General features: G+C 45.6%; 12 non-coding genes and 36 pseudogenes across 12 annotated transcripts; all 48 read left to right on the top strand.

Moving 5' to 3' along the window:
• Positions 1-204: 204 nt before the first annotated feature.
• LOC136730095 (uncharacterized) lies at positions 205-323 on the top strand (annotated as a pseudogene).
• A 211-nt stretch (positions 324-534) lies between these two features.
• LOC136730258 (uncharacterized) lies at positions 535-653 on the top strand (annotated as a pseudogene).
• A 219-nt stretch (positions 654-872) lies between these two features.
• On the top strand, positions 873-991 carry LOC136729904 (5S ribosomal RNA). Its single transcript, XR_010809165.1, has one exon. It is a non-coding gene; the product is annotated as a 5S ribosomal RNA (ribosomal RNA).
• A 217-nt stretch (positions 992-1,208) lies between these two features.
• LOC136730157 (5S ribosomal RNA) lies at positions 1,209-1,327 on the top strand. Its single transcript, XR_010809261.1, has one exon. It is a non-coding gene; the product is annotated as a 5S ribosomal RNA (ribosomal RNA).
• A 219-nt stretch (positions 1,328-1,546) lies between these two features.
• On the top strand, positions 1,547-1,665 carry LOC136730306 (uncharacterized; annotated as a pseudogene).
• Positions 1,666-1,881: 216 nt separating this feature from the next.
• Positions 1,882-2,000, top strand: LOC136729930 (5S ribosomal RNA). Its single transcript, XR_010809189.1, has one exon. It is a non-coding gene; the product is annotated as a 5S ribosomal RNA (ribosomal RNA).
• Positions 2,001-2,216: 216 nt separating this feature from the next.
• LOC136729948 (5S ribosomal RNA) lies at positions 2,217-2,335 on the top strand. The gene has a single exon (XR_010809206.1). It is a non-coding gene; the product is annotated as a 5S ribosomal RNA (ribosomal RNA).
• A 222-nt stretch (positions 2,336-2,557) lies between these two features.
• Positions 2,558-2,676, top strand: LOC136730059 (uncharacterized; annotated as a pseudogene).
• Positions 2,677-2,885: 209 nt separating this feature from the next.
• Positions 2,886-3,004, top strand: LOC136729971 (5S ribosomal RNA). The gene has a single exon (XR_010809228.1). It is a non-coding gene; the product is annotated as a 5S ribosomal RNA (ribosomal RNA).
• Positions 3,005-3,215: 211 nt separating this feature from the next.
• LOC136730000 (uncharacterized) lies at positions 3,216-3,334 on the top strand (annotated as a pseudogene).
• A 225-nt stretch (positions 3,335-3,559) lies between these two features.
• On the top strand, positions 3,560-3,678 carry LOC136730186 (uncharacterized; annotated as a pseudogene).
• A 226-nt stretch (positions 3,679-3,904) lies between these two features.
• LOC136730020 (uncharacterized) lies at positions 3,905-4,023 on the top strand (annotated as a pseudogene).
• A 210-nt stretch (positions 4,024-4,233) lies between these two features.
• Positions 4,234-4,352, top strand: LOC136730260 (uncharacterized; annotated as a pseudogene).
• Positions 4,353-4,571: 219 nt separating this feature from the next.
• On the top strand, positions 4,572-4,690 carry LOC136730103 (uncharacterized; annotated as a pseudogene).
• A 219-nt stretch (positions 4,691-4,909) lies between these two features.
• LOC136730197 (uncharacterized) lies at positions 4,910-5,028 on the top strand (annotated as a pseudogene).
• A 211-nt stretch (positions 5,029-5,239) lies between these two features.
• Positions 5,240-5,358, top strand: LOC136730187 (uncharacterized; annotated as a pseudogene).
• Positions 5,359-5,576: 218 nt separating this feature from the next.
• On the top strand, positions 5,577-5,695 carry LOC136730171 (uncharacterized; annotated as a pseudogene).
• A 208-nt stretch (positions 5,696-5,903) lies between these two features.
• On the top strand, positions 5,904-6,022 carry LOC136730069 (uncharacterized; annotated as a pseudogene).
• A 216-nt stretch (positions 6,023-6,238) lies between these two features.
• LOC136730245 (uncharacterized) lies at positions 6,239-6,357 on the top strand (annotated as a pseudogene).
• Positions 6,358-6,582: 225 nt separating this feature from the next.
• Positions 6,583-6,701, top strand: LOC136729881 (5S ribosomal RNA). The gene has a single exon (XR_010809143.1). It is a non-coding gene; the product is annotated as a 5S ribosomal RNA (ribosomal RNA).
• Positions 6,702-6,917: 216 nt separating this feature from the next.
• LOC136729942 (5S ribosomal RNA) lies at positions 6,918-7,036 on the top strand. The gene has a single exon (XR_010809201.1). It is a non-coding gene; the product is annotated as a 5S ribosomal RNA (ribosomal RNA).
• A 211-nt stretch (positions 7,037-7,247) lies between these two features.
• On the top strand, positions 7,248-7,366 carry LOC136730225 (uncharacterized; annotated as a pseudogene).
• A 210-nt stretch (positions 7,367-7,576) lies between these two features.
• LOC136730283 (uncharacterized) lies at positions 7,577-7,695 on the top strand (annotated as a pseudogene).
• A 224-nt stretch (positions 7,696-7,919) lies between these two features.
• On the top strand, positions 7,920-8,038 carry LOC136730053 (uncharacterized; annotated as a pseudogene).
• Positions 8,039-8,256: 218 nt separating this feature from the next.
• On the top strand, positions 8,257-8,375 carry LOC136730108 (uncharacterized; annotated as a pseudogene).
• A 213-nt stretch (positions 8,376-8,588) lies between these two features.
• LOC136730293 (uncharacterized) lies at positions 8,589-8,707 on the top strand (annotated as a pseudogene).
• Positions 8,708-8,931: 224 nt separating this feature from the next.
• On the top strand, positions 8,932-9,050 carry LOC136730307 (uncharacterized; annotated as a pseudogene).
• Positions 9,051-9,274: 224 nt separating this feature from the next.
• On the top strand, positions 9,275-9,393 carry LOC136730054 (uncharacterized; annotated as a pseudogene).
• Positions 9,394-9,611: 218 nt separating this feature from the next.
• Positions 9,612-9,730, top strand: LOC136730109 (uncharacterized; annotated as a pseudogene).
• Positions 9,731-9,946: 216 nt separating this feature from the next.
• On the top strand, positions 9,947-10,065 carry LOC136730347 (uncharacterized; annotated as a pseudogene).
• Positions 10,066-10,274: 209 nt separating this feature from the next.
• Positions 10,275-10,393, top strand: LOC136729980 (5S ribosomal RNA). The gene has a single exon (XR_010809237.1). It is a non-coding gene; the product is annotated as a 5S ribosomal RNA (ribosomal RNA).
• Positions 10,394-10,616: 223 nt separating this feature from the next.
• Positions 10,617-10,735, top strand: LOC136729934 (5S ribosomal RNA). The gene has a single exon (XR_010809193.1). It is a non-coding gene; the product is annotated as a 5S ribosomal RNA (ribosomal RNA).
• Positions 10,736-10,960: 225 nt separating this feature from the next.
• On the top strand, positions 10,961-11,079 carry LOC136729967 (5S ribosomal RNA). Its single transcript, XR_010809224.1, has one exon. It is a non-coding gene; the product is annotated as a 5S ribosomal RNA (ribosomal RNA).
• Positions 11,080-11,290: 211 nt separating this feature from the next.
• On the top strand, positions 11,291-11,409 carry LOC136730213 (uncharacterized; annotated as a pseudogene).
• A 225-nt stretch (positions 11,410-11,634) lies between these two features.
• On the top strand, positions 11,635-11,753 carry LOC136730009 (uncharacterized; annotated as a pseudogene).
• A 225-nt stretch (positions 11,754-11,978) lies between these two features.
• On the top strand, positions 11,979-12,097 carry LOC136730151 (uncharacterized; annotated as a pseudogene).
• A 221-nt stretch (positions 12,098-12,318) lies between these two features.
• LOC136730165 (uncharacterized) lies at positions 12,319-12,437 on the top strand (annotated as a pseudogene).
• A 211-nt stretch (positions 12,438-12,648) lies between these two features.
• Positions 12,649-12,767, top strand: LOC136729905 (5S ribosomal RNA). The gene has a single exon (XR_010809166.1). It is a non-coding gene; the product is annotated as a 5S ribosomal RNA (ribosomal RNA).
• Positions 12,768-12,987: 220 nt separating this feature from the next.
• Positions 12,988-13,106, top strand: LOC136730166 (uncharacterized; annotated as a pseudogene).
• Positions 13,107-13,316: 210 nt separating this feature from the next.
• Positions 13,317-13,435, top strand: LOC136730174 (uncharacterized; annotated as a pseudogene).
• A 543-nt stretch (positions 13,436-13,978) lies between these two features.
• LOC136730327 (uncharacterized) lies at positions 13,979-14,097 on the top strand (annotated as a pseudogene).
• Positions 14,098-14,319: 222 nt separating this feature from the next.
• On the top strand, positions 14,320-14,438 carry LOC136730124 (uncharacterized; annotated as a pseudogene).
• Positions 14,439-14,653: 215 nt separating this feature from the next.
• Positions 14,654-14,772, top strand: LOC136730350 (uncharacterized; annotated as a pseudogene).
• Positions 14,773-14,987: 215 nt separating this feature from the next.
• LOC136730006 (uncharacterized) lies at positions 14,988-15,106 on the top strand (annotated as a pseudogene).
• A 220-nt stretch (positions 15,107-15,326) lies between these two features.
• Positions 15,327-15,445, top strand: LOC136729946 (5S ribosomal RNA). Its single transcript, XR_010809204.1, has one exon. It is a non-coding gene; the product is annotated as a 5S ribosomal RNA (ribosomal RNA).
• Positions 15,446-15,650: 205 nt separating this feature from the next.
• On the top strand, positions 15,651-15,769 carry LOC136730395 (uncharacterized; annotated as a pseudogene).
• A 209-nt stretch (positions 15,770-15,978) lies between these two features.
• On the top strand, positions 15,979-16,097 carry LOC136730265 (uncharacterized; annotated as a pseudogene).
• Positions 16,098-16,319: 222 nt separating this feature from the next.
• Positions 16,320-16,438, top strand: LOC136730219 (uncharacterized; annotated as a pseudogene).
• The last annotated feature ends 2,038 nt before the right edge of the window (positions 16,439-18,476 follow it).

Here is an 18,476-nt window from a genome sequence, read left to right on the forward strand (position 1 = left end):
AACTTCAGCATAGCTCTTAATACTCTCTTTCTGTCTCCAGGAGATATAATTGAAGTATTGTACACGTATCCAGCTACTGTCAACACCCTTTGCTGCACTGATATTTTTCCCTCCATTTTTCTATTTATTTATTTTTTATTTTTTGCTGGAAGTTCCGTCAATACCCGCCAGCCTTTAAGAGACATCATGCAGCCCGGCCTCTTGTCTTGCGGCAACACCGTCCTGAACACGCCCGATCTCGTCAGATCTCGGAAGCTAAACGGGGCAGGGCCTCGTCAGTACTTGGATGGGAGACCTCCTGGAAATACCTGGTGCTGCAAGCTTTATACGTCTCCTGGGAAACTTCATCGTAGCTCTTAATACTCTCTATCTGTCTGGAGGAGATATAATTGAAGTATTGTACACGTACCCGGCTACTTTCAACAGCCATTGCTGCACTGATATTTTTCCCTCCATTTTCCATTTTTTTTTTTTGCTGGAAGTTCCGTCAATACCCGCCAGCCTTTAAGAGACATCATGCAGCCAGGCATCTCGGCTTGCGGCCACACCATCCTGAACGCGCCCGATCTCGTCAGATCTCGGAAGCTAAATGGGGCAGGACCTGGACAGTACATGAATGTGAGACCTCCTGGAAATACCTGGTGCTGCTAGCTTTTACGTCTCCTGGGTAACTTCATCGTAGCTCTTAATACTCTCTATCTGTCTGGAGGAGATATAATTGAAGTATTGTACACGTACCCAGCTACTGTCAACACCCTTTGCTGCACTGATATTTTTCCATCCATTTTTCTTTTTTTTTTTTTTTTTTTTTTGCTGGAAGTTCCGTCAATACCCGCCAACCTTTAAGAGACATCATGCAGCCAGGCCTCTCGGCTTGCGGCCACACCGTCCTGAACGCGCCCGATCTCGTAAGATCTCGGAAGCTAAACGGGGCAGGACCTGGTCAGTACTTGGATGGGAGACCTCCTGGAAATACCTGGTGCTGCAAGCTTTTACGTCTCCTGGGTAACTTTATCGTAGCTCTTAATACTCTCTTTCTGTCTGGAGAAGATATAATTGAAGAATTGTACACGTACCCGGCTACTTTCAACACCCTTTGCTGCACTGGTATTTTTCCATCCATTTTTTTTTTTTTTTTTTTTTTTTTTGCTGGAAATTCCGTCAATACCCGCCAGCCTTTAAGAGACATCATGCAGCCAGGCATCTCGGCTTGCGGCCACACCATCCTGAACGCGCCCGATCTCGTCAGATCTCGGAAGCTAAACGGGGCAGGGCCTGGTCAGTACTTGGATGGGAGACCTCCTAGAAATACCAGGTGCTGCAAGCTTTTTACGTCTCCTGGGTAACTTCATCGTAGATCTTAATACTCTCTTTCTGTCTCCAGGAGATATAATTGAAGAATTGTACACGTACCCGGCTACTTTCAACACCCTTTCCTGCACTGATATTTTTCCCTCCATTTTTCTATTTTTTTTTTTTTTTTTTTGCTGGAAATTCCGTCAATACCCGCCAGCCTTTAAGAGACATCATGCAGCCAGGCATCTCGGCTTGCGGCCACACCATCCTGAACTCGCCCGATCTCGTCAGATCTTGGAAGCTAAACGGGGCAGGACCTGGTCGGTACATGAATGTGAGACCTCCTGGAAATACCTGGTGCTGCAAGCTTTTACGTCTCCTGGGTAACTTTATCGTAGCTCTTAATACTCTCTATCTGTCTGGAGGAGATATATTTGAAGTATTGTACACGTTCCCAGCTACTGTCAACACCCTTTGCTGCACTGATATTTTTCCATCCATTTTTCTTTTTTTTTTTTTTTTTTTGCTGGAAGTTCCGTCAATACCCGCCAACCTTTAAGAGACATCATGCAGCCAGGCCTCTCGGCTTGCGGCCACACCGTCCTGAATGCGCCCGATCTCGTCAGATCTCGGAAACTAAACGGGGCAGGGCCTGGTCAGTACTTGGATGGGAGACCTCCTAGAAATACCAGGTGCTGCAAGCCTTTTACGTCTCCTGGGTAACTTCATCGTAGCTCTTAATACTCTCTTTCTGTCTCCAGGAGATATAATTGAAGAATTGTACACGTACTAGGCTACTTTCAACACCCTTTGCTGCACTGATATTTTTCCCTCCATTTTTCTTTTTATTTTATTTTTTTGCTGGAAGTTCCGTCAATATCCGCCAGCCTTTAAGAGACATCATGCAGCCAGGCCTCTTGGCTTGCGGCCACACCGTCCTGAACGCCCCCGATCTCGTCAGATCTCGGAAGGTAAAAGGGGCAGGGCCTGGTCAGTACTTGGATGGGTGACCTCCTGGAAATACCTGGTGCTGCAAGCTTTTTTGTCTCCTGGGTAACTTCATCGTAGCTCTTAGTACTCTCTTTCTGTCTGGAGGAGATATAATTGAAGTATTGTACACGTACACGGCTACTTTCAACAGCCTTTGCTGCACTGATATTTTTCCATCCATTTTTCTTTTTTTTTTTTTTTTTTTTTTTTTGCTGGAAGTTCCGTCAATACCCGCCAACCTTTAAGAGACATCATGCAGCCAGGCCTCTCGGCTTGTGGCCACACCGTCCTGAATGCGCCCGATCTCGTAAGATCTCGGAAGCTAAACGGGGCAGGGCCTGGTCAGTACTTGGATGGCTGACCTCCTAGAAATATCAGGTGCTGCAAGCTTTTTACGTCTCCTGGGTAACTTCATCGTAGCTCTTAATACTCTCTTTCTGTCTGCAGGAGATATAATTGAAGAATTGTACACGTACCTGGCTACTTTCAACACCCTTTGCTGCACTGGTATTTCTCCCTCCATTTCTCTTTTTTTTTTTGCTGGATGTTCCGTCAAAACCCGCCAACCATTAAGAGACATCATGCAGCCCGGCCTCTTGGCTTGCAGCCACACCGTCCTGAACGCCCCCGATCTCGTCAGATCTCGGAAGGTAAAAGGGGCAGGGCCTGGTCAGTACTTGGATGGGTGACCTCCTGGAAATACCTGGTGCTGCAAGCTTTTTTGTCTCCTGGGTAACTTCATCGTAGCTCTTAGTACTCTCTTTCTGTCTGGAGGAGATATAATTGAAGTATTGTACACGTACACGGCTACTTTCAACAGCCTTTGCTGCACTGATATTTTTCCATCCATTTTTCTTTTTTTTTTTTTTGCTGGAAGTTCCGTCAAAACCCGCCAACCATTAAGAGACATCATGCAGCCCGGCCTCTTGGCTTGCAGCCACACCGTCCTGAACGCCCCCGATCTCATCAGATCTTGGAATTTAAACGGGGCAGGGCCTGGTCAGTACTTGGATGGGTGACCTCCTGGAAATGCCAGGTGCTGCAAGCTTTTTACGTCTCCTGGGTAACTTCATCGTAGCTCTTAATACTCTCTTTCTGTCTGGAGGAGATATAATTGAAGAATTGTACACGTACCCGGCTACTTTCAAAACCCATTACTGCACTGATATTTTTCCCTCCATTTTTCTTTTTCTTTTTTTTTTTTTTTTTTTTTGCTGGAAGTTCCGTCAATACCCGCCAGCCATTAAGAGACATCATGCAGCCAGGCCTCTCGGCTTGCGGCCACACCGTCCTGAACGCGCCCGATCTCGTCAGATCTCGGAATTTAAACGGGGCAGGGCCTGGTCAGTACTTTTATGGGTGACCTTCTGGAAATACGAGGTGCTGCAAACTTTTTACGTCTCCTGGGTAACTTCATCGTAGCTCTTAATTCTCTCTCTCTGTCTGGAGGAGATATAATTGAAGTATTGTACACGTATCCAGCTACTGTCAACACCCTTTGCTGCACTGATATTTTTCCATCCATTTTTCTTTTTTCATTTTTTATTTTTTATTTTTTGCTGGAAGTTCCGTCAATACCCGCCAACCTTTAAGAGACATCATGCAGCCAGGCCATTCGGCTTGTGGCAACACCGTCCTGAATGCGCCCGATCTCGTCAGATCTCGGAAGCTAAACGAGGCAGGGCCTGGTCAGTACTTGGATGGGAGACCTCCTAGAAATACCAGGTGCTGCAAGCTTTTTACGTCTCCTGGGTAACTTCATCGTAGCTCTTAATACTCTCTTTCTGTCTCCAGGAGATATAATTGAAGAATTGTACACGTACCCAGCTACTTTCAACACCCTTTGCTGCACTGCTTATTTTCCCTCTACTTTTCTTTTTTTTTTTTGCTGGCAGTTCCGTCAATACCCGCCAGCCTTTAAGAGACATCATGCAGCCAGGCATCTCGGCTTGCGGCCACACCATCCTGAACGCGCCCGATCTCGTCAGATCTCGGAAGCTAAATGGGGCAGGACCTGGACAGTACATGAATGTGAGACCTCCTGGAAATACCTGGTGCTGCTAGCTTTTACGTCTCCTGGGTAACTTCATCGTAGCTCTTAATACTCTCTATCTGTCTGGAGGAGATATAATTGAAGTATTGTACACGTACCCAGCTACTGTCAACACCCTTTGCTGCACTGATATTTTTCCATCCATTTTTCTTTTTTTTTTTTTTTTTTTTTTGCTGGAAGTTCCGTCAATACCCGCCAACCTTTAAGAGACATCATGCAGCCAGGCCTCTCGGCTTGCGGCCACACCGTCCTGAACGCGCCCGATCTCGTAAGATCTCGGAAGCTAAACGGGGCAGGACCTGGTCAGTACTTGGATGGGAGACCTCCTGGAAATACCTGGTGCTGCAGCTTTTACGTCTCCTGGGTAACTTTATCGTAGCTCTTAATTCTCTCTTTCTGTCTGGGGGAGATATAATTGAAGAATTGTACACGTACACAGCTACTGTCAACACCCTTTGCTGCACTGATATTTTTCCATCCATTTTTCTTTTTTTTTTTTTTTTTTTTTTTGCTGGAAGTTCCGTCAATACCCGCCAACCTTTAAGAGACATCATGCAGCCAGGCCTCTCGGCTTGTGGCCACACCGTCCTGAATGCGCCCGATCTCGTAAGATCTCGGAAGCTAAACGGGGCAGGACCTGGTCAATACTTGGATGGCTGACCTCCTAGAAATATCAGGTGCTGCAAGCTTTTTACGTCTCCTGGGTAACTTCATCGTAGCTCTTAATACTCTCTTTCTGTCTGCAGGAGATATAATTGAAGAATTGTACACGTACCTGGCTACTTTCAACACCCTTTGCTGCACTGATATTTTTCCATCCATTTTTCTTTTTTTTTTTTTGCTGGAAGTTCCGTCAATACCCGCCAGCCTTTAAGAGACATCATGCAGCCAGGCCTCTCGGCTTGCGGCCACACCGTCCTGAACGCGCCCGATCTCGTCAGATCTCGGAATTTAAACGGGGCAGGGCCTGGTCAGTACTTTTATGGGTGACCTTCTGGAAATACGAGGTGCTGCAAACTTTTTACGTCTCCTGGGTAACTTCATCGTAGCTCTTAATTCTCTCTTTCAATCTGGAGGAGATATAATTGAAGAATTGTACACGTACCCGGCTTCTTTCAACAGCCTTTGCTGCACTGATATTTTTCCCTCCATTTTTCTTTTTTTTTTTTTTTTTTTTGCTGGAAGTTCCGTCAATACCCGCCAACCTTTAAGAGACATCATGCAGCCAGGCCTCTCGGCTTGTGGCCACACCGTCCTGAATGCGCCCGATCTCGTAAAATCTCGGAAGCTAAACGGGGCAGGGCCTGGTCAGTACTTGGATGGCTGACCTCCTAGAAATATCAGGTGCTGCAAGCTTTTTACGTCTCCTGGGTAACTTCATCGTAGCTCTTAATACTCTCTTTCTGTCTGCAGGAGATATAATTGAAGAATTGTACACGTACCTGGCTACTTTCAACACCCTTTGCTGCACTGGTATTTCTCCCTCCATTTCTCTTTTTTTTTTGCTGGATGTTCCGTCAAAACCCGCCAACCATTAAGAGACATCATGCAGCCCGGCCTCTTGGCTTGCAGCCACACCGTCCTGAACGCCCCCGATCTCATCAGATCTTGGAATTTAAACGGGGCAGGGCCTGGTCAGTACTTGGATGGGTGACCTCCTGGAAATGCCAGGTGCTGCAATCTTTTTACGTCTCCTGGGTAACTTCATCGTAGCTCTTAATACTCTCTTTCTGTCTGGAGGAGATATAATTGAAGAATTGTACACGTACCCGGCTACTTTCAAAACCCATTACTGCACTGATATTTTTCCCTCCATTTTTCTTTTTCTTTATTATTATTTCTGGAAGTTCCGTCAATACCCGCCAGCCTTTAACAGACATCATGCAGCCAGGCCTCTTGGCTTGCGGCCACATTGTCCTGAACGCGCCTGATCTCGTCAGATCTCGGAAGCTAAACGGGGCAGGACCTGATCAGTACTTGGATGGGAGATCGTCTGGAAATACCAGGTGCTGCCAGCTTTTTACATCTCCTGGGGAACTTCATCGTTGCTCTTAATACTCTCTCTCTGTCTGGAGGAGATATAATTGAAGTATTGTACACGTATCCAGCTACTGTCAACACCCTTTGCTGCACTGATATTTTTCCATCCATTTTTCTTTTTTCTTTTTTTCTTTTTTTTTTTTGCTGGAAGTTCCGTCAATACCCGCCAACCTTTAAGAGACATCATGCAGGCAGGCCTTTCGGCTTGTGGCCACACCGTCCTGAATGCGCCCGATCTCGTCAGATCTCGGAAGCTAAACGGGGCAGGGCCTGGTCAGTACTTGGATGGGAGACCTCCTAGAAATACCAGGTGCTGCAAGCTTTTTACGTCTCCTGGGTAACTTCATCGTAGCTCTTAATACTCTCTATCTGTCTGGAGGAGATATAATTGAAGTATTGTACACGTACCCAGCTACTGTCAACACCATTTGCTGCACTGATATTTTTCCATCCATTTTTCTTTTTTTTTTTTTTTTTTGCTGGAAGTTCCGTCAATACCCGCTAACCTTTAAGAGACATCATGCAGCCAGGCCTCTCGGCTTGCGGCCACACCGTCCTGAACGTGCCCGATCTCGTAAGATCTCGGAAGCTAAACGGGGCAGGACCTGGTCAGTACTTGGATGGGAGACCTCCTGGAAATACCTGGTGCTGCAAGCTTTTACGTCTCCTGGGTAACTTTATCGTAGCTCTTAATTCTCTCTTTCTGTCTCCAGGAGATATAATTGAAGAATTGTACACGTACCCGGCTACTTTCAACACCTTTTCCTGCACTGATATTTTTCCCTCCATTTTTCTTTTTTTTTTTTTTGCTGGAAATTCCGTCAATACCCGCTAGCCTTTAAGAGACATCATGCAGCCAGACATCTCGGCTTGCGGCCACACCGTCCTGAACGCGCCCGATCTTGTCAGATCTCGGAAGCTAAACGGGGCAGGACCTGGTCAGTACTTAAATGTGAGACCTCCTGGAAATACCAGGTGCTGCCAGCTTCTTACGTCTCCTGGGGAACTTCATCGTAGCTCTTAATACTCTCTTTCTGTCTGGAGAAGATATAATTGAAGAATTGTACACGTACCCGGCTACTTTCAACACCCTTTGCTGCACTGGTGTTTTTCCCTCTATTTTTCTTTTTTTTTTTTGCTGGCAGTTCCGTCAATACACGCCAGCCTTTAAGAGACATCATGCAGCCAGGCATCTCGGCTTGCGGCCACACCATCCTGAACGCGCCCGATCTCGTCAGATCTCGGAAGCTAAACGGGGCAGGACCTGGTCAGTACATGAAAGTGAGACCTCCTGGAAATACCTAGTGCTGCAAGCTTTTACGTCTCCTGGGTAACTTTATCGTAGCTCTTAATACTCTCTCTCTGTCTGGAGGAGATATAATTGAAGTATTGTACACGTATCCAGCTACTGTCAACACCCTTTGCTGCACTGATATTTTTCCATCCATTTTTCTTTTTTCTTTTTTTCTTTTTTTTTTTTGCTGGAAGTTCCGTCAATACCCGCCAACCTTTAAGAGACATCATGCAGCCAGGCCTCTCGGCTTGTGGCCACACCGTCCTGAACGCGCCCGATCTCGTAAGATCTCGGAAGCTAAACGGGGCAGGACCTGGTCAGTACTTGGATGGGAGACCTCCTGGAAATACCTGGTGCAGCAAGCTTTTACGTCTCCTGGGTAACTTTATCGTAGCTCTTAATTCTCTCTTTCTGTCTGGAGGAGATATAATTGAAGAATTGTACACGTACCCGGCTACTTTCAACACCCTTTGCTGCACTGATATTTTTCCCTCCCTTTTTCTATTTTTTTTTTTTTTTTTTTGCTGGAAGTTCCGTCAATACCCGCCAGCCTTTAAGAGACATCATGCAGCCAGTTCTCTTGGCTTGCGGCCACACCGTCCTGAACGCGCCTGATCTCATCATATCTCGGAAGCTAAACGGGGCAGGGTCTGGTCAGTACTTGGTTGGGTGACCTCCTGGAAATACCAGGTGCTGCAAGCTTTTTACGTCTCCTGGGTAACTTCATCGTAGCTCTTAATACTCTCTTTCAGTCTGGAGGAGATATTATTGAAGAATTGTACACGTACCCGGCTACATTCAACACCTTTTCCTGCACTGATATTTTTCCCTCCATTTTTCTTTTTTTTTTTTTTGCTGGAAATTCCGTCAATACCCGCTAGCCTCTAAGAGACATCATGCAGCCAGACATCTCGGCCATGCGGCCACACCGTCCTGAACGCGCCCGATCTTGTCAGATCTCGGAAGCTAAACGGGGCAGGACCTGGTCAGTACTTAAATGTGAGACCTCCTGGAAATACCAGGTGCTGCAAGCTTTTACGTCTCCTGGGTAACTTTATCGTAGCTCTTAATACTCTCTCTCTGTCTGGAGGAGATATAATTGAAGTATTGTACACGTATCCAGCTACTGTCAACACCCTTTGCTGCACTGATATTTTTCCATCCATTTTTCTTTTTTCTTTTTTTCTTTTTTTTTTTTGCTGGCAGTTCCGTCAATACACGCCAGCCTTTAAGAGACATCATGCAGCCAGGCATCTCGGCTTGCGGCCACACCATCCTGAACGCGCCCGATCTCGTCAGATCTCGGAAGCTAAACGGGGCGGGACCTGGTCAGTACATGAAAGTGAGACCTCCTGGAAATACCTAGTGCTGCAAGCTTTTACGTCTCCTGGGTAACTTTATCGTAGCTCTTAATACTCTCTCTCTGTCTGGAGGAGATATAATTGAAGTATTGTACACCTATCCAGCTACTGTCAACACCCTTTGCTGCACTGATATTTTTCCATCCATTTTTCTTTTTTCTTTTTTTCTTTTTTTTTTTTGCTGGAAGTTCCGTCAATACCCGCCAACCTTTAAGAGACATCATGCAGCCAGGCCTCTCGGCTTGTGGCCACACCGTCCTGAACGCGCCCGATCTCGTAAGATCTCGGAAGCTAAACGGGGCAGGACCTGGTCAGTACTTGGATGGGAGACCTCCTGGAAATACCTGGTGCAGCAAGCTTTTACGTCTCCTGGGTAACTTTATCGTAGCTCTTAATTCTCTCTTTCTGTCTGGAGGAGATATAATTGAAGAATTGTACACGTACCCGGCTACTTTCAACACCCTTTGCTGCACTGATATTTTTCCCTCCCTTTTTCTATTTTTTTTTTTTTTTTTTTGCTGGAAGTTCCGTCAATACCCGCCAGCCTTTAAGAGACATCATGCAGCCAGTCCTCTTGGCTTGCGGCCACACCGTCCTGAACGCGCCTGATCTCATCATATCTCGGAAGCTAAACGGGGCAGGGTCTGGTCAGTACTTGGTTGGGTGACCTCCTGGAAATACCAGGTGCTGCAAGCTTTTTACGTCTCCTGGGTAACTTCATCGTAGCTCTTAATACTCTCTTTCAGTCTGGAGGAGATATTATTGAAGAATTGTACACGTACCCGGCTACTTTCAACAGCCTTTGCTGCACTGATATTTTTCCCTCCATTTTTCTTTTTTTTTTTTTTTTTTTGCTGGAAGTTCCGTCAATACCCACCAGCCTAAAGAGACATCATGCAGCCGGGCCCCTTGGCTTTCGGCCACACCGTCCTGAACGCGCACGATATCGTCAGATCTCTGAAGCTAAACGGGGCAGGGCCTGGTCAGTACGTAGATGGGAGACCTCCTGGAAATACCTGGTGCTGCAAGCTTTTTACGTCTCCTGTGAAACTTCATCGTAGCTCTTAATACTCTCTATCTGTCTGGAGGAGATATAATTGAAGTATTGTACACGTACCCGGCTACTTTCAACAGCCTTTGCTGCACTGATATTTTTCCCTCCATTTTTCTTTTTTTTTTTTGCTGGAAGTTCGTCAATATCCGCCAACCTTTAAGAGACATCATGCAGCCAGGCCTCTCGGCTTGTGGCCACACCGTCCTGAATGCGCCCGATCTCGTAAGATCTCGGAAGCTAAACGGGGTAGGGCCTGGTCAGTACTTGGATGGCTGACCTCCTAGAAATACCAGGTGCTGCAAGCTTTTTACGTCTCCTGGGTAACTTCATCGTAGCTCTTAATACTCTCTTTCTGTCTGGAGGAGACATAATTGAAGTATTGTACACGTACCCAGCTACTGTCAACACCCATTGCTGCACTGATATTTTTCCATCCATTTTTCTTTTTTTTTTTTTTTTTTTTTTTTTGCTGGAAGTTCCGTCAATACCCGCCAACCTTTAAGAGACATCATGCAGCCAGGCATCTCGGCTTGCGGTCACACCGTCCTGAACGCGCCCGATCTCGTCAGATCTCGGAAGCTAAATGGGGCAGGGCCTGGTCAGTACTTGGATGGGAGACCTCCTAGAAATACCAGGTGCTGCAAGCTTTTTACGTCTCCTGGGTAACTTCATCGTAGCTCTTAATACTCTCTCTCTGTCTGGAGGAGATATAATTGAAGTATTGTACACGTATCCAGCTACTGTCAACACCCTTTGCTGCACTGATATTTTTCCATCCATTTTTCTTTTTTCTTTTTTTCTTTTTTTTTTTTGCTGGAAGTTCCGTCAATACCCGCCAACCTTTAAGAGACATCATGCAGCCAGGCCTTTCGGCTTGTGGCCACACCGTCCTGAATGCGCCCGATCTCGTCAGATCTCGGAAGCTAAACGGAGCAGGGCCTGGTCAGTACTTGGATGGGAGACCTCCTAGAAATACCAGGTGCTGCAAGCTTTTTACGTCTCCTGCGTAACTTCATCGTAGCTCTTAATACTCTCTTTCTGTCTCCAGGAGATATAATTGAAGAATTGTACACGTACCCGGCTACTTTCAACAGCCATTGCTGCACTGATATTTTTCCCTCCATTTTCCATTTTTTTTTTTTGCTGGAAGTTCCGTCAATACCCGCCAGCCTTTAAGAGACATCATGCAGCCAGGCATCTCGGCTTGCGGCCACACCATCCTGAACGCGCCCGATCTCGTCAGATCTCGGAAGCTAAACGGGGCAGGACCTGGTCAGTACATGAATGTGAGACCTCCTGGAAATACCTAGTGCTGCAAGCTTTTACGTCTCCTGGGTAACTTTATCGTAGCTCTTAATACTCTCTCTCTGTCTGGAGGAGATATAATTGAAGTATTGTACACGTATCCAGCTACTGTCAACACCCTTTGCTGCACTGATATTTTTCCATCCATTTTTCTTTTTTCTTTTTTTCTTTTTTATTTTTTGCTGGAAGTTCCGTCAATACCCGCCAACCTTTAAGAGACATCATGCAGCCAGGCCATTCGGCTTGTGGCCACACCGTCCTGAATGCGCCCAATCTCGTCAGATCTCGGAAGCTAAACGGGGCAGGGCCTGGTCAGTACTTGGATGGGAGACCTCCTAGAAATACCAGGTGCTGCAAGCTTTTTACGTCTCCTGGGTAACTTCATCGTAGCTCTTAATACTCTCTTTCTGTCTCCAGGAGATATAATTGAAGTATTGTACACGTATCCAGCTACTGTCAACACCCTTTGCTGCACTGATATTTTTCCATCCATTTTTCTTTTTTCTTTTTTTTTTTTTTTTTTTTGCTGGAAGTTCCGTCAATACCCGCCAGCCATTAAGAGACATCATGCAGCCAGGCCTCTTGTCTTGCGGCCACACCGTCCTGAACACGCCCGATCTCGTCAGATCTCGGAAGCTAAACGGGGCAGGGCCTGGTCAGTACTTGGATGGGTGACCTCCTGGAGATATCAGGTGCTGAAAGCTTTTTACATCTCCTGGGTAACTTCAGCATAGCTCTTAATACTCTCATTCAGTCTGGAGGAGATATAATTGAAGAATTGTACATGTACCCGGCTACTGTCAACACCCTTTGCTGCACTGATATTTTTCCCTCCATTTTTCTATTTATTTATTTTTTATTTTTTGCTGGAAGTTCCGTCAATACCCGCCAGCCTTTAAGAGACATCATGCAGCCAGGCCTCTTGGCTTGTAGTCACACCGTCCTGAACGCGCCCGATCATATCAGATTTCGGAAGCTAAACGGGGCAGGGCCTGGTCAGTACTTGGATGTGTGACCTCCTGGAAATACCAGGTGCTGCAAGCTTTTTACATCTCCTGGGTAACTTCATCGTAGCTCTTAATACTCTCTTTCTGTCTCCAGGAGATATAATTGAAGAATTGTACACGTACCCGGCTACTTTCAACGGCCATTGCTGCACTGATATTTTTCCCTCCATTTTCAATTTTTTTTTTTTGCTGGAAGTTCCGTCAATACCCGCCAACCTTTAAGAGACATCATGCAGCCAGGCCTCTCGGCTTGCGGCCACACCGTCCTGAACGCGCCCGATCTCGTAAGATCTCGGAAGCTAAACGGGGCAGGACCTGGTCAGTACTTGGATGGGAGACCTCCTGGAAATACCTGGTGCTGCAAGCTTTTACGTCTCCTGGGTAACTTTATCGTAGCTCTTAATTCTCTCTTTCTGTCTGGGGGAGATATAATTGAAGAATTGTACACGTACCCAGCTACTGTCAACACCCTTTGCTGCACTGATATTTTTCCATCCATTTTTCTTTTTTTTTTTTTTTTTTTTTTTGCTGGAAGTTCCGTCAATATCCGCCAGCCTTTAAGAGACATCATGCAGCCAGGCCTCTTGGCTTGTAGTCACACCGTCCTGAACGCGCCCGATCATATCAGATTTCGGAAGCTAAACGGGGCAGGGCCTGGTCAGTACTTGGATGTGTGACCTCCTGGAAATACCAGGTGCTGCAAGCTTTTTACGTCTCCTGGGTAACTTCATCGTAGCTCTTAATACTCTCTTTCTGTCTCCAGGAGATATAATTGAAGAATTGTACACGTAACCGGCTACTTTCAACACCCTTTGCTGCACTGGTATTTCTCCCTCCATTTCTCTTTTTTTTTTTTGCTGGATGTTCCGTCAAAACCCGCCAACCATTAAGAGACATCATGCAGCCCGGCCTCTTGGCTTGCAGCCACACCGTCCTGAACGCCCCCGATCTCATCAGATCTTGGAATTTAAACGGGGCAGGGCCTGGTCAGTACTTGAATGTGAGACCTCCTGGAAATACCTGGTGCTGCAAGCTTTTACGTCTCCTGGGTAACTTTATCGTAGCTCTTAATACTCTCTATCTGTCTGGAGGAGATATAATTGAAGTATTGTACACGTACCCAGCTACTGTCAACACCCATTGCTGCACTGATATTTTTCCATCCATTTTTCTTTTTTTTTTTTTTTTGCTGGAAGTTCCGTCAATACCCGCCAACCTTTAAGAGACATCATGCAGCCAGGCCTCATGGCTTGTGGCCACACAGTCCCGATCTCGTCAGATCACGGAAGCTAAACGGGGCAGGGCCTGGTCAGTACTTGGATGGGAGACCTCCTAGAAATACCAGGTGCTGCAAGCTTTTTACGTCTCCTGGGTAACTTCATCGTAGCTCTTAATACTCTCTTTCTGTCTGCAGGAGATATAATTGAAGAATTGTACACGTACCCTGCTACTTTCAACACCCTTTGCTGCACTGATATTTTTCCCTCCATTTTTCTTTTTTTTTTTTTTTTTTTTCTTGCTGGAAGTTCCATCAATTCCCTCCAGCGTTTAAGAGACATCATGCAGCCAGGCCTCTTGGCTTGCAACCACACCGTCCTGAACGCGCCCCATCTCGTCAGATCTCGGAAGCTAAACGGGGCAGGGCCTGGTCATTACTTGAATGTGGGACCTCCTGGAAATACCTGGTGCTGCAAGCTTTTTACGTCTCCTGGGTAACTTTATCGTAGCTCTTAACACTCTCTTTCTGTCTGGAGGAGATATAATTGAAGAATTGTTCACGTAACCGGCTACATTCAACACCCTTTGCTGCACTGATATTTTTCCCTCCATTTTTCTATTTATTTTTTTCTTTTTTTTTTGCTGGAAGTTCCGTCAATACCCACCAGTCTTTAAGAGACATCATGCAGCCAGGACTCTCGGCTTGTGGCCACACCGTACTAAATGCGCCCGATCTCGTCAGATCTCGGAAACTAAACGGGGCAGGGCCTGGTCAGTACTTGGATGGGAGACCTCCTGGAAATACCTGGTGCTGCAAGCTTCTTACATCTCCTGGGTAACTTCATCATAGCTCTTAATACTCTCTTTCTGTCTGGAGGAGATATAATTGAAGAATTGTACACGTACCCGGCTACTTTCAACTCCCTTTGCTGCACTGAAATTTTTCACTCCATTTTTCTTATTTCTTTTTTTTTTGCTGGCAGTTCCGTCAATACCCGCCAGCCTTTAAGAGACATCATGCAGCCAGGCCTCTTGGTTTGCGGCCACACCGTCCTGAACGCGCCCAATCTCATCAGATCTCGGAAGCTAAACGGGGCAGTGTCTATTCTGTACTTGGATGGGAGACCTCCTGGAAATACCAGGTGCTACAAGCTTCTTACGTCTCCTGGGTAACTTCATCATAGCTCTTAATACTCTCTTTCTGTCTGGAGGAGATATAATTGAAGAATTGTACACGTACCCGGCTACATTTAACACCCTTTGCTGCACTGATATTTTTCCCTCCATTTTTCTTATTTCTTTTTTTTTTGCTGGAACTTCCGTCAATACCCGCCAGCCTTTAAGAGACTTCATACATCCAGGCCTCTTGGCTTGCGGCCACACCGTCCTGAACGCGCCCGATCTCGTCAGATCTCGGAAGCTGAACGGGGCAGAGCCTGGTCAGTACTTGGATGGGTGACCTCCTGGAAATACCAGGTGCTGCAAGCTTTTTTCGTCACTTGGGTAACTTCATCGTAGCTCTTAATACTCTCTTTCTGTCTGGAGGAGATATAATTGAAGTATTGTACACGTACCCGGCTACATTCAACACCCTTTCCTGCACTGATATTTTTCCCTCCATTTTTCTATTTTTTTTTAATTTTTTTTTCTTGGATGTTCCGTCAATACCCGCCAGCCTTTTAGAGACATCATGCAGCCAGGCCTCTAGGTTTGCGGCCACACCGTCCTGAACGCGCCCGATCTCATCAGATCTCGGAAGCTAAACGGGGCAAGACCTGGTCAGTACTTGGATGGGAGACCTCCTGGAAATACCTGGTGCTGCAAGCTTTTTAGTCTCCTGAGTAACTTCATTGTAGCTCTTAATACTCTCTTTCTGTCTGGAGGTGTTATAATTGAGGATTTGTACACGTACCCGGCTACTTTCAACACCATTTGCTGCACTGGTATTTTTCCCTCCATTTTTCTTTTTTTTGCTGGAAGTTCCGTCAATACCCGCCAGCCTTTAAGAGACATCATGCAGCCAGGCTTTTTGGCTTGCGGCCACACCGTCCTGAACGCGCCCGATCTTGTCAGATCTAGGAAGCAAAACGTGGCAGGACCTGGTCAGTATTTGGATTGGTGACCTCCTGGAAAAACTAGGTACTGCAAACTTTTTACGTCTCCTGGGTAACTTCATCGTAGCTCTTAATACTCTCTTTCTGTCAGGAGAAGATACAATTGAAGAAATGTACACGTACCCGGCAACTTTCAACACCCTTTGCTGCACTGATATTTTTCCCTCCATTTTTCTTTTTTTATTTGCTGGAAGTTCCGTCAACACCCGTCAGCCTTTAAGAGACATCATGCAGCCAGGCCTCTCGGCTTGCGGCTACACTGTCCTGGACGCACCCCGTCTCGTCAGATCTCGGAAGCTAAACGGGGCATGGCCTGGTCAGTACTTGGATGGGAGATCTCCTAGAAATACCAGGTGCTGCAAGCTTTTTACGTCTCCTGGGTAACTTCATCGTAGCTCTTAATACTCTCTTTCTGTCTGGAGGAGATATAATTGAAGAATTGTACACGTTCCCGGCTACTTTCAACACCCTTTCCTGCACTGTTATTTTTCCCTCCATTTTTTTTATTTTTTTATTTTTTATTTTTTGCTGGAAATTCCGTCAATACCCGCCAGCCTTTAAGAGACATCATGCAGCCAGGCATCTCGGCTTGCGGCCACACCGTCCTGAACGTGCCCGATCTCGTCAGACCTTGGAAACTAAACGGGCCAGGGCCTGGTTAGTACTTGGATGGGTGACCTCCAGGAAATACAAGGTGATGCAAGCTTTTTACGTCTCCTGGGTAACTTCATCGTAGCTCTTAATACTCTTTATCTGTCTGGAGGAGATATAATTGAAGTATTGTACACTTTGTCTTAGGGACAGTCTGGCTAGCAGTGACTGAGTGGTTGACAGACGACAAGCAACGGAATGTACGTGCACTGTGATGTCATAGCAGTCAGCTGAGAGAGGCTCGTGATGTCATCGCTGAGCTGTCTGTCTGTCTGTCTGTCTCTCTCTCTCTCTCTCTCTCTTCCTCTGAATTCAATTCATTTGTATTGTCAAAGCAATTGGACGTACATACATATATATATATATATATATATATATACATACATACATACATCCATACATGCTAGAAAGTCATTACTATGTTATCTTAAAGGCTAACTAAGCAGAACATATATCATTATAGAACAGAGTTCATAGGTCAACACATGGTTTTAGGGAACAGGCACGTAGGTCATACCGTTTGACAATGTCTCCAAGGTTCTCATCGTAAATAACAAACAGAAATCAAACTATCTTCTGGGCTGACCTTCTAGCTTGACCGTATCTTTCTTAAGTATACAAGAGAGAAAAACAGGTGTAAGAAAATAATTTCTAATTTTCCTTCTACACACATATACATACATACATACATATGTAGCGTTATGTTGGGTGTATTTGGATAAGAGCATTTGGGCTCTGAGCTGAAGCACTGATCTAAAGAAGACCTCTCCCCCCCCAAAGTTATCAGATTTCCTTAGCTCATCAGCTTGGAACTGGTTTGCATCAAAGTGACAGTTTTGGGGAGGATGGCACCGAGAAGAGGCCAAATAGTTTGGAATTCTGCTATGAGATGTCTGGAGAAAGGGGCCTGTAGGTGATAAAAACTCTTTGAAGTGGATGAGAGCCGAAATCCCGACATAGAGCTACGAACCCAGGCCAACCGGCATTTCCAAAAGATGGCATGGATTGACATCAGTCATAAATAAAGCCTCCCTCCAATAGGACACTGGGGACTGAAACCGAAATCCAATCTCAAGAACTCAGGGACCAATCACCTACTGATCTGACAGACTATAAGGAACAGCGGACAGTCTTTCTCTCTCTCTCTCTCTCACCTGAACCAGAAACTCGCTGCCACAGCTCAACCTGTAGCTCTGTTGCCAGAACCGGAATCAGAAACCAACCAAGTCTTTGCCGGCAACAGAAGAGTTAAACTATGAGAAGGAGATTGAGCGAAGAATTATTTTAAAGGACTTTATTAAATAAATAACTTCACAGACCCACCTGATCAGTGGAGTTTTACAGCTGGACAATTGACTAAGTCGACTGAATACGAAAGTGTCAGTCACTTAAATAGCTATTTGAGTCTTCAAGTAACTACGGTGGAACCATGCTTACAAAGAAGATTTTGTGCACAACCTTGGAGCCTTCAAACCAATGGAAAATCTGTTTGGAAAAGACTCTACATTCGCGAAACCCCAACTTCCATGTGCATCGACTGAGTGGAAGTTCTTGGACAAAGCCGAACCGGACTGCCTTTGTTCCAAACCACACGGACCTCGTGCCGTGTGCTGTTATCTGAGCCCGAAGCCAGAGAGGCCTCTCTGCGATGAAGTTCACATAACTTTAACAGTTTGGAGTTTGTGATTCATGACATTTGAGAAATCAATTAGAAATGTTAATCTGTGATTCATAACTCTAGAATGTGTAATATCATTTAGTTTTCTTAAATATAAATGTGAGTTGCATTAAACTGTTTTGTTGATAATTTTAGAAATAAAATCTGTCAACGCCGAGAAATATCTTCTCATTCCTGTTTAACTGTTTAGTCTGAAATTGACACAAGTTAATAGACATTAGATTATTGGTGGCCTTGCCTATCCTTAATCATTGAATAATAATCAGTTAAGGGAAATTGTGGTAACAAATAGGATCTTTCTCGGCACCTAAATGTAAATGAGACTGATATATATATAACGAGAAGTTACCTGACATAAATACTAACCTGCGTAGTTATTTAATGTCTGACTAATAATACTAACGAGAGACTCACC

Source organism: Amia ocellicauda, unplaced genomic scaffold (assembly GCF_036373705.1).
Source record: "Amia ocellicauda isolate fAmiCal2 unplaced genomic scaffold, fAmiCal2.hap1 HAP1_SCAFFOLD_31, whole genome shotgun sequence".
Classification (NCBI taxonomy): domain Eukaryota; kingdom Metazoa; phylum Chordata; class Actinopteri; order Amiiformes; family Amiidae; genus Amia; species Amia ocellicauda.